Below are 17,284 nucleotides of genomic sequence, written 5' to 3' on the forward strand. Positions count from 1 at the left end.
CTGGCTGTGGTTCTAACGCAGCACCGATTGCGTAATTCAAGAACTGGTCTGAACTACAGATTTTTTTTTTCCTCTGGAAATTGTGTATGATTTGTTTAAAAGTTTGCTGGTTTTTTTTTTTTAAGGAGAGAGAGTTCTGAATTAAAAACATAATTATTGTATAGAAAGTAAATGCTTTCTTTGATATAATGGAAAATTACTTCGTTATTTTTTTTTTTTTATAGTTTCACAATAATATGTAGTATGATTACAATGTTTGTTCTTTCCTTAACTATTGTGTATAGCTCTGCTTTCCGTAATTGTTTCCCTGCATTCAGGAGGTCTGCTGAGATTGCATATCTAAAATATCCAAAATGCAAATATTGAAAAATGAGTGTGGAAGGAAGTGTGGAAAAGACCAATAGCAAACAAATTTATGAAGTCTAACACCCGCTTCCCTTTTTTTAGTTTTCCTTTGCTTTAAATTTCAGAAAAGTAGTGGGATGGGAAAAGGGTCATCTTGTAGACATTATACAATCTTCAATTATTTAGGTCGTTTTAAGTATAAAGGTCAGATTATGCAGTATATCCATGCATTAATGCTATTATCTATCGTAGCATTGTGGCAGCCCTGTGGTATTTTTGAATGAAAAATTATTATTGAATATTCAAGCGAATTTTTTAATAGCTTTTTTATTTTAAACTTGTAGACTCTTTTGTTCTATTTCTACATTTTGGGGCTTTTTTGGAGAAAATATGAATTAAGTATTTTCTCAGTATTTAGAACCAATGACTGATGTTTCTGGTCCTCTATTTATAAGGGCAACCTGGTTTTTGTATTGTTTCATCTTTGAATGAATGTCTACAAAGATGCTGTATTTAGTTCATGTGTGACTCATGTACACAAGACTAGATTTATTTTGAATACTGAAGTAAATATCGTGGCCACGGATGCTACTGAAAATTCCTGGCATAAAATTACCCTTGCTCATCTAAAACCTTGCTCTCTGTTGACAAAGTACTTCCCTGGAGCAAATGCAGTTATGTGCCAGCTGCAGAATTATTGATAAGACAGTCCTAGCTAGGCATTTTGACAGAAGGTACAGTGTCTCAGAAAGATCCTCAAAAAACTGGTCTGTCCTCATCTGCACTATTCTGTAATCTCTTCTGCTACCTCAGTGACTGTAGAGGCTGGTATAATCACGTATTCAAATCCAGAGGACTTTCTCATTAGCAGTCCTCTGTTCCTTTCCCTCTTCCCTTCTTGGTGATGCTGAAAGGCTGTGAAAAGGAATGTATGCTGGTCCTTGTGGAAGTGAACCTCCAACATGAGAAGACAAATCTAAATCCAGAGATGGTCTTGGTTGCTGGAGATTGTGCAAGTGCTGCACAACCCACAGAAAATATCTTCAGTCACTTGTCCAATTGTCCAATGACTTCATTCTCACGGTCTGAGAAGCTGAGGGTGTATTTCAACCTCCCCTAGGTCAGCTGTCCCAACAGTAATTAGTGGAAAAAGGATCAAAAGGGTCACCAGCTTTATCTATGTTGATTGCACTCAGATCAGTAGCAAATGACAATGAAATTTGTCTTCTCATTTTCAAAGACAATTCGTCTTTCAGTTGTGAAGAAAAACACAGATTTGATTTTCACTTCACTTGAAGCAGAATGATACTATACTCTTTGCATTTCTCCCTGAGTCTTGCATTCTGTACAGTCACCATATTCAACAACTTGAGCTGTTGGAATAACACAACCTGTGCTGGAGTTTGGCTGTCATGATCAACATGTCAAATGCTGAGGGGATACTGAGATGTTATTGAGTACTGGATGTAATCTAGGGCTTCATTTGCATTGGGCTGAGTACACACAGAAGAAGGAAGTCTAAGATTTTTGAATTGGACTTTTGCTGTCGGTTACCTAAACAACAAAAGAGAAGCTGGAGGTATTTGATCAGCTCAGGAGAGGAAGTTATGCAAGGATAGCATAATTAAAAGTAGAACTGTAGGGGATTCGACAAAGTATTTTAAGAAGATCCTAAAATGCTTCCGTGAATTAACCCTGTTAAATAAGTCTTAGTATGTAGTAACCAGAGGTTTTGAGCTGAGAAAACAAATCAATTATGAGACTACTGTAGTGTTTGTGGTGAAGTATACACTCAAGAGAGAGAACTTCAAAGAGAATTAGACACTGCCTTTCAGCTGTGTTAATTTGCTTAGTTGTAACTGTGTTTGTTCCTCAAATATCTGTCTGTTCTCACGTGAATGTTCACATAGACTGTGAGAGTGTAGAAATAGTTGTTGACCACAACAAAAGACCAACAAGTCAAGCTTAGAGTGAGACCAAATGCTGACTGCGTGCTCTGTCTCTTATATGACAGAGCTTACTTATGTGAGGGACAGTTGCATTCTCATTATGTGACTGGATTTTATTTCTCCTATTCTTTGTGCTTCTATAAATTCGGTTTTTGGAAGAAAAAAAATAACTTTACATTTATCTGTATACATAGTTTCTCCCTACTGACCACCCTTTTCAAGAGGCTACTTTAGTTCTTGTGGCAGATCCCTAGGCTCCTGACTTTTAGGCCTGCCTGATGTGTTCTTCAGCATGCAAACACTCTTGTGGCTGCCTCAGCTCTGGAGACAGTTGCACAATTAAGCTATTGCTGTTAGAGGCTCCAAAACAACTGTTTCTGAGAAGCCATGCAAAACTTCAAGATTGCTACTGTCAAGGGCTGTTGTTCTTCATCTTAGACTCATCGTTCCCAGGCCCGTGCCTCTAAGCATGAATGTTTTCTCTGTCTCAAAGGATTATGATGCCTCTGGTGTTTTCTCCTCTACAGCATCTCAGACATAAACACCTGTGATTTCCACAGGTTTGGAGTTAGCACCAGTCAACTCTTTTCAGGCCACATACCTCAGCACTGAACATCTCACCACTGAAGCTGCTCAGGACATTGGCCAATCTTATGAGTTAGTTCAGTGTTGAAATCTGTACTACTAAACTTCATGAAAGATATGACATTCAGGTAGTTGCCAGCTCCAATTCCACTTAAAACAGCATGAGGTGAAATTGTCACTCTGCAGATCCAGGCGCTTAGTGGATGATTTCTCTCTGTTTCATCTGTCTCTTTGAAAAGACACCAGGGTGCTCTCTGCAGCCACTTCTCCATCACAGATCTCATAGAAGGGGGCAACATATTGAGCCATTTTCAGAAGATGAAAACGGGGACGTTTTCCTTACAGCAACAGATATCTGTTCTCAGTGTCCTGTGTTCTTCATGAGCCCTGTAGGCCTTGGATGTCTAAGTCTCACTGGATTGTGAACTTCTGTCAAAGTTCTTTTAAATGATCCTATTATTTCAAGGTCACTCTTAGAGGAATTGTGGTACTTGGTTGCCTCTGTTTTTCCAGTCACTAGAAGGCAAGGAGTACTTCTGTGATTCTACTTCAGGAAGATCTCCCTTAATAATGGTACCTCCCCTAATTTATCAGGTGCTCTTCATCAGGTGCTTTCCACACTTAGTCTGCCTCCTAAGACTTGGTTTAAGAACTCAATCAAAGGATAAGTTGCAAAAATAATTAATCATGGATAACTTGGGAGAGGTATCACAACATTTTTAATAATACACACACAACAACATTAGAAAAAGTCATCTGTTGGCAAAGAGTGCTGTAAGCACACCGAAGCCATTGGGCACAATCTCACCTTCCCCAGAAAAAGAAGTAGAAAGTACTGCTAGGTCACAGCTAAGGAAGAACTCTTGGTTGGTAAAATTTAAGGAATGACTCATACAGAGGGGATACAATGAAGAGTGTTAACGGTTCAGCTGACCCTGTTGCAACTGACTACTAAAGGAACAAGTCTGGTTGCTCTCCTACCCCAACATCATGTTTTCACTTCTCTACTTTGAGTTGGATCAAGTTACTTTATCACTAGAAGGTGAGTTGATATATCTTGTTGATCCACCAGAAAACTTTCCTTCTGTCTTTCTGTGTTGGCAGAGCTAGTTTTCCATAGGATGAGCCAATTGAACTACCTTACCATGAAGTTGCATAATTCACTATATCTGACGCAAGGCAGAGAGACAAGAATCCTTGACATCAGAATGCAGAGAAACTGGATTGTTTTGGCTGTAAAATTTATTCAAAGGCTCATATCCAAAGTGAGGTAGCCAGTGCTCAAGGTCTCAGACTTTAAATCTGACTTTCTCCCGAGGGCTCTTTAAAAAAGTTGAATTTGTAAAATAAATGCTATTAATATTGTATGTAATTGGCTCATAAATGGGAAAAAGATATCTATCAAGTTGACTGTACAACACATTGTTATATAATGAACATTTTACACTTCGTACATACAAGAGCTATTGCCAGTGCTCACCAGGATGCATCTCTTTTCTTATTGGCTTGGATATCCTTTTGTTGTTGTTGGTTTTGTTTTGTTTGGCATGCTTGGTTTTTCCTAGTCATGTACACACAGACTGTTTTACAGATCAGCTCCCTTTTGAACCATAATCATGGATTTATTTTTTATGTGTCCATTAATATTTACCTGGACTAAGTTATGAAAGGAAATAATTCAGATGTTTTTCTGAGGCAGCTGTGTATTATATAGTCTCTTGTGGTGGTGCTAGTTACTCAAAAATGAGAATATAAATTCATTACAAGGAAAGACTCATTACATTTTTTAAACCTCACTTTAGAAGCTGAAGTCTTATCTTTGAACGTGCTGCAGCTGTTCTGTGATCTTCTGAATCAAATGCTAGATTGCTGAAAATGAAATTAAGTAAAGCAATTTGCTCTTTCCAGTCAACAAGAAGTGAAATGAAGTCAGATGGCCCCACCTGTAAATATTCCTATGCTTGTCCTTTGAATAAAACAAAACAAAACAAAGCAAAACCCAAACTCAGATTTCGTTCTGCTTGGTTTGTCATGTGTTTTAAGGCTGCAGTGCCTTGTAGCACTGCAGGGTAAAGGGTTCTTTTCACATGTACTAAAGTCTATGTGAAAGATTGAGCAGCAGAAACATATATTCTTCCTCTATTGTATATGAGAGAGATGAGAGGAAAGGTAAGTGTTTGACATAGATAAATATGCATTTCTAGAATCATCAGAAACAATTCACGATCTGAAAAGCCTGTAAAAAAAACCCAAACAATTTCATCTTTCATTTTGATGTTTTCCCTTTGTATAGTAGAAACTGAAATATGAAGACTATTAAATGACAGCTGTAAACTCCTTACAGTAAGCATAGCAATTCTTTACTTTCTGCCAGACCGCAAGGTGAACTCTAGCAACGTGTTTTCTCTGAGCTGATCTCAAGGAACTTCATTCCTGCTCTGAATTGGTGTTGAGAATAGTGTGGACAGCAGCATCTTACACAAATAGTTCTGAAAATACTTTCAGTTGTGTCCCTAGGAAATTATTCTCATCAGCCACATGAAAGCAACAGTTAAAATATAGCAGGACACTGTCCCAACGAGTTGCCCTTTTCCAATGATGTCAGTGATGGTCAGTGCAGTAAAAGCAGTAATAAAAGTGAAAGCTCTTTTCTTCCTTTAGTTTGGAAATCTGAATAGGACAGGGTGTGCCCTTGCCCATCAGTGTCATGTCATGTTCCACAACTGGAAGAAGGCACCCTCACATTCAAATAAATTCTTTCTCTGTGCACACCAGAGGGTGTCCCCTTTTTTGTTTTCTTTCTGTATCCCAAAATACTTTCTCTGTGGCTTACTCAGTAATGCCTGCTGAGTAATATGCATGCTATTTTATTTGCTTCCTGTTGTGTCCTACTGAATTGTCCGTTGCTTTAATTATCTGTGCCCCCATGGGATATCACAGAAAGGGCTCCAGCATAGCATGGTGAGAGAAGGGCTCATTTAGCCTTTCTCCTCTTCCTGACTCTGCTAGGAGTTCTGTGCATTTCCTGAGGGATTCCTTTGGTGGTGTAGCCACCACATGAGTCATAAAAGGAAGAGAGTTAAATTCTAACACATGTTAAGGGCAGGTATAAGTACAAGCAAGAAATTCAGGGGTTATTTTGCAGTTTGCTAGACATGTTTTAGATTTGGGAGAACCAGATAGTAAGAAAAATACATGATAACCTGAAAGTGGAATTATATTTTCAGAGTGTTAGGAAGAAATACTAACAGAAGAAAGGAAGGGCTTGGACCATGCAGATGCTGGATGAGAGAAAAGGGATGTTCAGAAAAGACACAGAGGGAGATTGAAATAGCCTTAGTGATAGTCACAGCAATTGCAACATAGGGAAATAATGGTAGTTGAGGGCAATAAAGGATTGCATAACAAAGGAAAATAAGAAGAAAAGGAAATAATATGGTTAGAATGGAGAAAGATTACTAATAAGATAGACATGAAAAAGAGAAAAATAAATGGAACATGCAGGAAATTAAACACTTTTCCCTCACACACATTTTATGTAAAAATAGTTTAATGAACAGCTCAGCTATAAGAAAAGAAAAAAAAGAGGTTGCGGCAAGTGGAATTGGAATGCATGGATACACATAAAGACATACAAGCAGTGGCAATATTTGTAGGATATGTGGGGCAGCTGTTCTACATTGTCCAGTTTTAATTTCTATTCTAAAGAAATTCTTCTACCTGCCTGGTGATCAAGTTTCTCCTTGATAAAGTCGCAAGTATGGTCAAACTGAATGTGCAATCAGTGCAGTCTTCTTATCCAAAGATTTATTATGAACGCTTTGGTAGAAGGTCCCTTCAGAGCTTGCAAGAGAAAGGGCATAACATGCAAGAGGAACAGGATAACAGCAGATACAGTATGTCACTGTGTGCATGCACGACATGTCATGCTGTAATGTTTTTTCAGGAGGAAACAAGTGAGTGTGTGTTGTTTACTCCACCCTGGTTCTTTCCATTTGGCCATAGGTTGGATTGTGTCAGCAGCCAAGTGTCTAGTTGTACTGAGAGCTTATCTTTTGGTCAGGCTTTTAATTAAACCAAGGATATTACTTAAGATCTGTACATCATAAATGCATAAAGTGTTAGGATTTGAAAATCAAATTACTGGTTATGAAATGTTCCCCATGACTATTAAAACAAAGGATAGCAAGACATTAAACCCACTTTTTACTGCCATGTAGAAGGTCAATGCACTGTAGTAGCCTAACACAGCATTTTCTTTTGCTGCTCTGATAGCTCCTCAGACATACAAATGAAAATATTGTAGGGACTCATCTTGCTGTACCAGGATTAGGCAGACTCAGCTGTGTTACCAGCTTCAAGATTGCCCTACGCTTTATGAAGGTAGCCATTGCGTGGATGTTGAACAGCAAGGTCGCTGCTTGCTGAGAGCACTCATGTCTTCTGATTTTGTCTAGATTTTGAAGGAAATTCATTGTCAGAAGTAGGCAAGGGATCAGGCTTTTTTTGGTCACAACACAAGATACTTATGGACAAGTTACTTTATTAGTAAATAAATTAAGCCTAGTTTTGTGGCAAAACATCCCGTTTATGCTGCTGCCAGATATTGCTACTAAAGAGAGATGGAAAACTTTTATCCTGTGATGTACTTTTGATCTTAATACATAAAGGGAACATTTATAAAATTAATTCAATAACAATTTCAGTTCCACTGAAGTTAATGGCAAAAATTCCTTCAAATCTTCAAAATTTTTGCCGTCATATTTCTCAAATCCACCTTCTGTAGTTTTGCATTTTTTTTTTAAATTATTTTCAATACATGCAGTACCTTTGTAAGTATAAAATGTATGAATTTTTCATGTCTCAATCTCAAATCTCAAATCCATTTCCAGTTATTCATGGTGACTTTTTTCTTTATTCTCAAATCCATTTCCAGTTATTCTCAAATCCTTTAAATCTCAAATCCATTTCCAGTTATTCACGGTGACTTTTTTCTCTATTCTCTTGGCCGCTTGTCAGCGTGAGGAAAACCTGTGGCAATTATTTCCTGGGGAGATCTGCCTTGGGCCACAGGATTCTGAGACTGTGGTTCTCATCTGTTTAATTCTCACTTAAAACTAGAAGCCTTAGGCTTTAACTGTGGACTAGTACTTTTCTGGATTGCTTTTCTATTTGTACACTAAAATTAAAGATACAGTCTTTAAGGTTAATGTAGATTATACTTAAATTTAGATCAGGTTACAGATGCCAATTCTAGAATACTTGAGTATCTTTGTTAGGCTTTCCTAGAAAGTGAAGGATTCAGAATTTGCTGGTTTCTAGTGATTTTATGAAACTTCATATTTTGATAGTATTTCCTTCCATCTGATATTTTGTGTAGCTGCTTCATTCCTCAGCTATAGGTACCTAACAGGCCTGAAGTTTCATTCTAGTTAAGTCCTTGGATTTGTAATAGATACATATATCCCACTGTATTTTCAAAGTTAGATATAGGAAGAAAACAAAATAAATGATCAAATAAATTATTACAAGGAAAAGTAAAATATGGCCTACATTAATATACATTTATGTATTTTAAAGATTCGTCTGCCAGAAAGTTTTAACTAATTTGGATCCTCTGTATGATATGACATACAGTTTTGTCTCTCAAACCAAAGGTTTTGCATGAGAGAAAAGTAGAAACATGTCTATTACCAGTGAAGCAGCCTTGCTACTCACCTAAAATTACTCCTTAGCCTATAGGGTTTTTTCTTTTCTTTCTTCTATATTTTTCTTTTTTTAATATTTTTTTCGGTTTTTTCTTTTTTAAAATTTTTACTATCAAGACATACTAATAGGAAACACCAACTGTGTCTTTTTCAAGGTTTTTAGCACATTTATTTTGTAAAATCTTAAGGTACAGCCAGGAACTGTTAGTTCGTTTATGGCTTTACAACTGTTCAAGGTATCGGGTCTTTCAGAAGCTGCTTCAAGTGAAGCTTTTCCATGAGACATTACTTGAATGATAAAAGCAATAATTATAGTATTTAAAAATGGCAGTCTGTACGTTTTCACTGAAAACATGCAAAATTATGGTTCAGGGTTGATTATTTTATAATAGCCTCTAATTACATTATTGTTTGCAAAAACAGAGCGGTGTTTATACTTGCAGCGATTTCAAAACTAAAATTTTCCAACATCATAGCCTTGTTGGAGCAAGTCAAAATTGACCCCGGCAAAGCGTCTAGCCTAGGGTATCTCCAGCATAGTGCCTTTGAGTGAGATTGAAGAGGAAGGAGGGTATGCTCATCTGCAGGCTGAGGCATGTCAAGGTTTGTTTGGAATTCAGAGCCCTCCTTTCAGTGATACTCGGTGTGTGTTTAAGGTAGGAACACGTTCATCCTGGTCAATTTGAGAATTACTGTAATTTTCTTTTACTACACTGCTCCTTGCCTGGTAAATGCTTTACAGTAAAAAAAAGTAATGCAACACAATGCCTTTGTCACTGCCAGGAAGACTTTCAGTCCCTGAAGGACATGACTGACTGGCACTGAATAAATCCCACAATATCTGAAAGGACAGTGTACTAAAAAATAGTAACTTGTTTCTTCGAGCAGCATCAGCTGAATTCTATTTCTTGTAAATTTTCACAACACAATAGCAATATTAAGAGCATGTCTGAGAAGCACTTACATGTTTGGAGGATAATATTTTTGTATACTGGCCTATAGACCAAAAGCCCTCTTCCTTTCAGAACCCTTTCTCTGTCATCTCTTCAAGGGCTGTTAAAATTTAGCTGCATATTCACGTACAAGGTCTCTGCTGTCTTGTCTATTGTCTGAGAGGGGCCTGTTTGGCAGGAATTAGCGGGTTTTTTTTTGATAAACCATAAAATCCTATACAAACAAAAGGTAGTAGCATGAATAGAAGTGACATAAGGTTTCTTGGACACAAAGTCTAGAGAGATTTTAATCACCAGTATAATAGAGGTGTCCAGGTATGGTATGATGAAGTGACTGTGCCAGTGTCATTGAATCTTCCACAGCTCTTGTTGTTTCTGTACAACTATAAAGGATAGCTGCAATATAACCAAAAGTAATGTAGTATGAATAAATGATGACCCTGTTTTCACTCCTTATAAATACAATACTTGTGATTATATGCATTACTGAAATGTTGTCTTCTTTGAAGGCAATGTTGGGGACAGAAGTGTATCCTTGGCAAGGTCGCTGATGATACCAAACTAGGAGGGCTGGCCAACACTCCAGAGGGCTGTGCCGCCATCCAGCATCTCCAGGCTGGAGAGCTGGGCAGGGAAGAACCTAATGAGGTTCAGCAAGGGCAAATGTAAGGTCCTGCACCTGGGGAGGAAAAACCCCAGGCACCAATATAGGTTAGGGGTGGATCTTCTGGGAAGCACTACTGAGAAGGATCTGGGAGTCCTAGTGGATAGCAAACTTTCCATGAGCCAGCAATGTGCTCTTGTTGCCAAGAGGGCCAACAGAATACTGGGTGGAAGAGTGTGGCCAGTAGGTCGAGGGAGGTCATTCTCCCCCTCTGCTCTGCACTGGTGAGGTCACAACTGGAATACTGCATCCAGTTCTGGGCTCCCCAGTTTGAGAGGGAGATGGAACTACTGGAAAGAGTCCAATGTAGGGCAACCAAGATGATTAAGGGATTGGAGCACCTCCCTTATGAGGAAAGGCTCAGAGAGCTGGGGCTCTTTAGCCTGGAGAAGAGAAGACTGAGGGGAGACCTTATCTACGTTTACGAGTATCTAAAGGGTGGGTTGAAGGAGGATGGAGCAGGTCCTGCACCTGGGGAGGAAAAACCCCAGGCACCAATATAGGTTAGGGGTGGATCTTCTGGGAAGCACTACTGAGAAGGATCTGGGAGTCCTAGTGGATAGCAAACTTTCCATGAGCCAGCAATGTGCTCTTGTTGCCAAGAGGGCCAACAGAATACTGGGTGGCGCAGGGAAGAGTGTGGCCAGTAGGTCGAGGGAGGTCATTCTCCCCCTCTGCTCTGCACTGGTGAGGCCACAACTGGAATACTGCATCCAGTTCTGGGCTCCCCAGTTTGAGAGGGAGATGGAACTACTGGAAAGAGTCCAGTGTAGGGCAACCAAGATGATTAAGGGATTGGAGCACCTCCCTTATGAGGAAAGGCTCAGAGAGCTGGGGCTCTTTAGCCTGGAGAAGAGAAGACTGAGGGGAGACCTTATCTACGTTTACGAGTATCTAAAGGGTGGGTTGAAGGAGGATGGAGCTGGACTCTTTTCAGTGGTTTCCTGTGGTAGGATGAGGGACAACGGGGACAAGCTGGAACATAGGAAGTTCCATTCAAATACGAGGAGAAACTTCTTTCCAGTGAAGTTGACAGAGCACTGGATCAGGCTGCCCAGGGAGGTCGTGGAGTCCCCTTCTCTGGAGATTTTCAGACCTGCCTGCATGCAGTCCTGAGTAATGTGCTCTAGGCAATCCTGCTTTAGCAGGGGAGTTGGACTAGATGATCTCTAGAGGTCCCTTCCAACTCTGACAATTCTGTGATTCCATGATTGAATCCCAGTAAAATTGGGGAACAGCTATTGAGTATCTGAAAAACTTTTCATCAGTCACCTCTGTGGTCTGGTCAAATGCAGAGAGATGTTTCTCTTAGAGAATATTGGACAAAATATTTCAGCAGAGTGGGTTTCTGTTCAACATGTTTTTCTCTCAGGCTTACTTTCCCTATAGGAATTCATCTTGACCCTTATTAAACCAAAGATTTGGACTATAATTTTCTGTAAGGTGCGATAAAATTGAGTATGAACCTATGGACACATTATATTAGATAAAACATCAGTGTATTTTGACTACTGACAAATAATTTCTGGAGCATTTAGTGGTTTACAGATTAATTAAATGGTGGAACCAAACTGTTAGCTCTTTCATAAGAAGACTGATTATCCATTTGTACTATGACTGGGGTTCATCACTGTCTGGAAAAACTTCATATAGCTTCTTCGAAAATAGGTCATACCTACAGAAATCCTGCAACCAAATCATTTTCTAAACATTGGGGTGTTTTTAAGCATGTATAACATATGGTACTACACAAGAAAATTTCCTAATATTGTAATTTGGGCCTGAGTTTTAAGAAAGGATCCTGTGGAGGCAAGGATAATTTTTTTATGACCTTGCTTTAAGAATGGAGAGTTAGTTTACTGTTTATTTTTGCAAATGCATCCAAATTTGTCAATGTTTGATTATTGTTTTACCTAAGGAAGGACCTTAGGTACTGAGAAATTCTTAGATGTTAGGAAAGTTCTGTTAAGATGCCTGTCCTTCTGTCTGCCACTGCACCATTGTTCTCCACAGGCAATTTTCTAGTGATTGTCTAAATTGCTTCTAAAAAACCCCCCAAAAATTGTGCTTTTGTCATTTCCTAGTGGAATGTGATATTCAATGAGACTCAAGAAACATATATTTAATTTATTTCAATTATATATGATGTCATCAGAACTTTGTCATCCAGATAAAATTCAAGCAGAAAAAATATATTTATTTATATATGTTCAGACAACTTCTGGCATTGTGGGGATGTGTTCTTTTTCACAGTATAAATTTTATGCCTCAGTGCACAACAGCTGCCTATACTGCTGTGTTCTACAGCAGACTTCTGAGGAGACAGATTTATATAATACAGTCATAATTTACAGTCATTAATATGAAGATGTTTTATCAATTACCTAAGAAAAAATACCCCACAGAATTGATACCTTTTTAGTTATTAAAAAGTGGTGACTATCTTAAATTAGTTATTGGAAATAAGGAATTCAGCTACAGAAATTAATCACTGTCACATCCTCGTGCATGTCTTCTGGATGCTAGGCTGTGTAGAACATTTGTTTGGAAAAGGGAAAAATATTATTATGATACCCTTAATAGAAACAGACAATCAAACAAATCTTAATTTGAAAAGGTTTTTGCAGTCATAAATCATAATGGCACTCTGCTCTAATGGAGGAAAAACATCTTCATAACTGTATGACCTTGGTGCAGGGGGCCACATTCTGGGAGGAATATGCTTTCATCAGAGGTTTTTATTTTTCCATTTCATAGATGACATTATTTCCAAAATACAAAGTTAAAGACATGCATTCTAGATCCTGGTAAAATCATGTTGTATTTATCCTTACGTTTTGGGGTAATTAAATATGTATTTCACCAGTGTGTTAAGATTATATCTGTCTCTGTTAATAGACACCTTACGGTCATTTGCAACGTAACTGAAGCCAGCACAAATTGAAGGTCAATATATGTTTAACACAGATATATAGACCAATATGTTGGTACCACTTTGATTGTTAGGGTCATGACTACTTTCTAGGGCTGAACAGAATGAAGGGGGGAAAAAAATAATCTCCAAACTGAAAAATGTAAAACATAGAACTTAGGCTGCGCAAACATCAGTTGGGGATGTAACGTAGCTTAGCTGCCATTTATGCAATCTGCCCATACTATCAAGAGAGGATTTATTTTTACATATAAAAGATAGTATATTAAAGATAATAATCACCTTTTCATTCCCATTGAAGGGGAGAAGATAGTAGAATATTGAGCAAATCAAAGGCTGAAATGATGAAGATATTTATCTTCAGCCTAAGAAGAGATTAGTATGAATGTAAACTAATGAAGAACTGGATAGCAAATTAAGATAGATGAATTGTATTTTTTTATGGAGTTTACTGTATTCTTTATTTACAAAAGCTACTGTCATCTCACCTACCGTCAGTGGGAGGCAACTAGCATAGTTAAAAAAAATGAGGGAGAATATTTTGTGAATGTAGTTGAGATAACTTACATATTTGGTACAATTTATATAATTGAGGTAACTGCCATTTGCCTACAAGGCCTGTTTATCTCCCTCAGCCATCTCCCTGAGATGCACCGAGAATGGTGCTCCAATGCCCATATAGTGTACATATGTTAAGAAAAAGATGATCTCCCTGCCAAAGAGCAGGGTAAAGGGTGTAAAGGGCAGGATGTGCAAAGACAAGAGAGAGGAAAGTTAAAGTGATGTGGATGGTGGAATTCAACCTGTATCTGCTGAGCCCACCTCTGATACCTGAACCACATCGAGAGTGGTTCAACATGCTGAGCTGGTTCTATTTTGAGATACGGTGGTGAATGTAGGGGGAAAGAAGTAAGATTTGATCTTTATCTTCTGAAAAGGAAATAAAAATCTGTCGCTACTGAAGCAATGAAGGGCATAGCAAAAGATTGGTGATATTGTTCCCTGGTAAATGTCTGTCATCTATCAGTGTGTGAACTGGTACCGTGTCTGGCTTACATCATTACTGTGCATGTCTGCTCACCCTCTCTCTCTGTGTACTGGGATGCACTTCTTGCTGGTTTTCTCAAACAAGGATTTTTGGAGTTTTTGGGGTAATTTCTAAGTGTGACAGGTTTTCTGCTGTAAAATGAACAGGCCCCGTAATAAACAGCTCAGCAGCATCACATAATTTTTTTCAGGTCACCTTTAAAGACAGACATGGTGTTCCTACTGTGCTACATGCCCCCAGCAAACAGCTTCCTTAGCAGGAGCTCTGTTGTTTTATTGATAGCACAACTAACTACAGATAAATCCTCTGATTTGGTGAGTCCCCCATCACCTCCCTGAAACAAAGTGCCTCCCACTGCGTTTCCTAACTATCAGATGATCAAAAAACTGTGAAAACAACAGTAACCACTGTTAATCTTCTTTTCAGAATCCAGTTTTTAAAATAAATTTTTATAATAAATTAGGGAATGAATGAAATGTGTCTCATTAGTATACATTATAGCAGTGAGAGAGAGCAGATTTTGTGCTAATTGAGGAAATACAGTAAGTTTGAGAGAGTTTGGCTTTGCTCTTTTACTAATGAGCTATATGGTGTGAACAGTTAGTATTTTAAATTACTGCGTGGTATGTGATTCAGACACCTACAATTGCAGATCCATAGAGTAGAAAAATAATGATTGTGTATAAGGCGCTGCATTATCCAGCTTATCTGTACACAGGATCATGCCGTGATCTTGGAATATTTTTCTATTTGCTCTCACTGAAGAAGGCACTCGAAGTTTTCAGCCCCCTCTCTGAAAGGAGAATCTCAAAGAGTTACTGACTTGATTGTATATATCAGCGATATGTCAAAGCTTCACAACTTTGCTTTAGAAAATCTCTGTTTTGGTATGCAGTTCAGTCACGTGCTTTCTTATGAAATCTCACTGCCTAAAGCATTCTGAACATGTGTGCTATCCCACTGGCATCTCATGTGGCCCTGTTGGAGGGACTTTAAGACTGGTCATAAATGAACAGCTTCCCAGATTGCACCTCCAGGAACTGTTCAGCTGTTCTGCAGTATTTACTCAATAGGGTTAGGAACTAGCACGTCAGGACTACCTTAAAGAAATTATGGGGCCTTTGATCCAATCTTGGTAACAGTCTTAGTACTTATTAAAAAGGCTGATTGAGTCTCGGGAAAAACTGCTTTATTAGTAGTGGTTTGGGCTGTGGATTTGTATAAAACAGGTCTTGATGTTCTTTATGGTTTTTGTATGTAACTGTTAGCTAATAAAAGTAGCACTTGCTGGAATGCAAGTGTTGCCTTCTCCAGTAATGCTTCTGGAAGAATCTCAAACAATTTGAATATGTTTGCAGAAATCTAAAGGGTCGTTCAGTCACTGAACATATTGACTCCACAAACCAGTCCAGGGTAACTGAAACAAAACTTTATCTGCTTCTCATCAGTCTGACCAAGAGAGCTGTGTTTTGTCTGATGTTCCTGTGATCTGGAGATCATAGAAAAAGAACATGCTGATGGCAAAAAACTCACTGAGTTTTTGAAAGCCCAAAAAATGTTCAGTTTGACTGTGATTTGGATTTTGGATAAAGAGGCAGCGGGAAGAAAACATAGGTTTTGTTGCCAAGACTGGTTTTTGCCTCTCATCTGATCTAATGTTCTTTCTGGATATTATGTATTATGAAGATCTAAAGAGCAATGGGTAATACTTCTTGTACATATATTGATATATAAACACTCCATTTTTCTTTAAGAACCCAGATCTTCATTTTGTGTCTGACATAAAATATGGCAAAGTGAATGAATTTATTTAAAGAAATAAGGTAATATTCCCTGATTATGGCTATAATTAGAGAACCAAGATTCTGTTTCAGAAATAAACATGTGCCCAAATCTTCAAATACAGAAGAAAGCTCAACAGTCAGTGTAATTGTATTTAGTGTGTTTTCTATACACTGAGAGTAAAGATGGAGAGATACAAGAAAGAAAGTGGCAAAAAAGTAAATAGTGTAAACCAAGAGGCTACTGAAACTTGATAAAATGCAGTAATAATGCAATGAGCACGTTAGCACTGTCCCCTGGGTAGTGAATTCCCAGATGTAGGACAAGGACAGGAGAACTTGCAGTAGATTTTTCTCCCAGTTGGAGAAAATCCTTTCTTGCTTTTTATTAATGAGGTGCTCTGCTGAAGCACTTTTTCCCCTAACTACACAGGTTTATTTTATGATGAAACAAGTTTATTATGTTTTGCTTACAGATAAGAAGCATATGGACAGCACATGATAGAGAGGACCTACATCTAGACTATTTTCTGCAAAGCAGAAAATTATAAAATGTGTGGTCAGTTCAGACAGTGTCTGAGGTTATTGCATCCTGGAGTTTAACACATACTGCACATAGACGACTTCCAAACCAGGTGGTCACCCAGCTAAGACATCCACATTCTCTCTTCCTCAAACACATGCATTCTAAATTTTCAAGAGTTTTAGCTCTAACTATAAAGATATCTTTCAGTCACAATCATGCACAAATGTCAGAGAAACAATGTGTAGGCTGCCTAAAAGTGACTTCTCATTTTACAAATGCAATGGAGATTGTTAATTGTTTACACAAGAAGTTATTTACAATAATAATTTCTGAACCAGGAAATGATCTTTCACACTTTGTGTGATGGTTTGGATATTATACCATGCCCCAATGCATTTGGACTTATTACCAAGTCATTAAAACAAGAGTAAAGTTTCCATAATTTATAGAAGAGATTATGGTGTGTATTGTAGGAGCTGACCAAATAAATAATTGAAAATGGCTTTTTTTTTCCCCGGGTCCCCTGCCACTAACACGTTTATCCACTCTGACTATTGGAAAACTGTGTCCTGAGCTACTATTCAAACAGTGCAGAACGTGGCTACAGCATCTTCATTTTCATCAGTCTGAATGTGATATTGCTTAATTCAGTCATGTAAGCTTTCTGTACTGGTAGTACTGTACTGATAACTTCTGATGTACAGAATGGAGTTCTGTTTTTGGTGTTTCAGGTGCTTGATGATTTCACTCCATCCCTTTTATTTTTAAGGTTATGTGTGTTGTACAGATTGTC

At 38.1% G+C, this 17,284-nt stretch overlaps 1 protein-coding gene across 2 annotated transcripts in view; it reads left to right on the forward strand.

The window, feature by feature from the left end:
* SASH1 (SAM and SH3 domain containing 1) overlaps nt 1-17,284 on the forward strand; it is a 572,614-nt gene that overhangs the window by 140,246 nt on the left and 415,084 nt on the right. The window lies entirely within an intron of this gene.

Source organism: Calidris pugnax, unplaced genomic scaffold, assembly GCF_001431845.1.
Source record: "Calidris pugnax isolate Ruff unplaced genomic scaffold, ASM143184v1 scaffold24, whole genome shotgun sequence".
Lineage (NCBI taxonomy): Eukaryota > Metazoa > Chordata > Aves > Charadriiformes > Scolopacidae > Calidris > Calidris pugnax.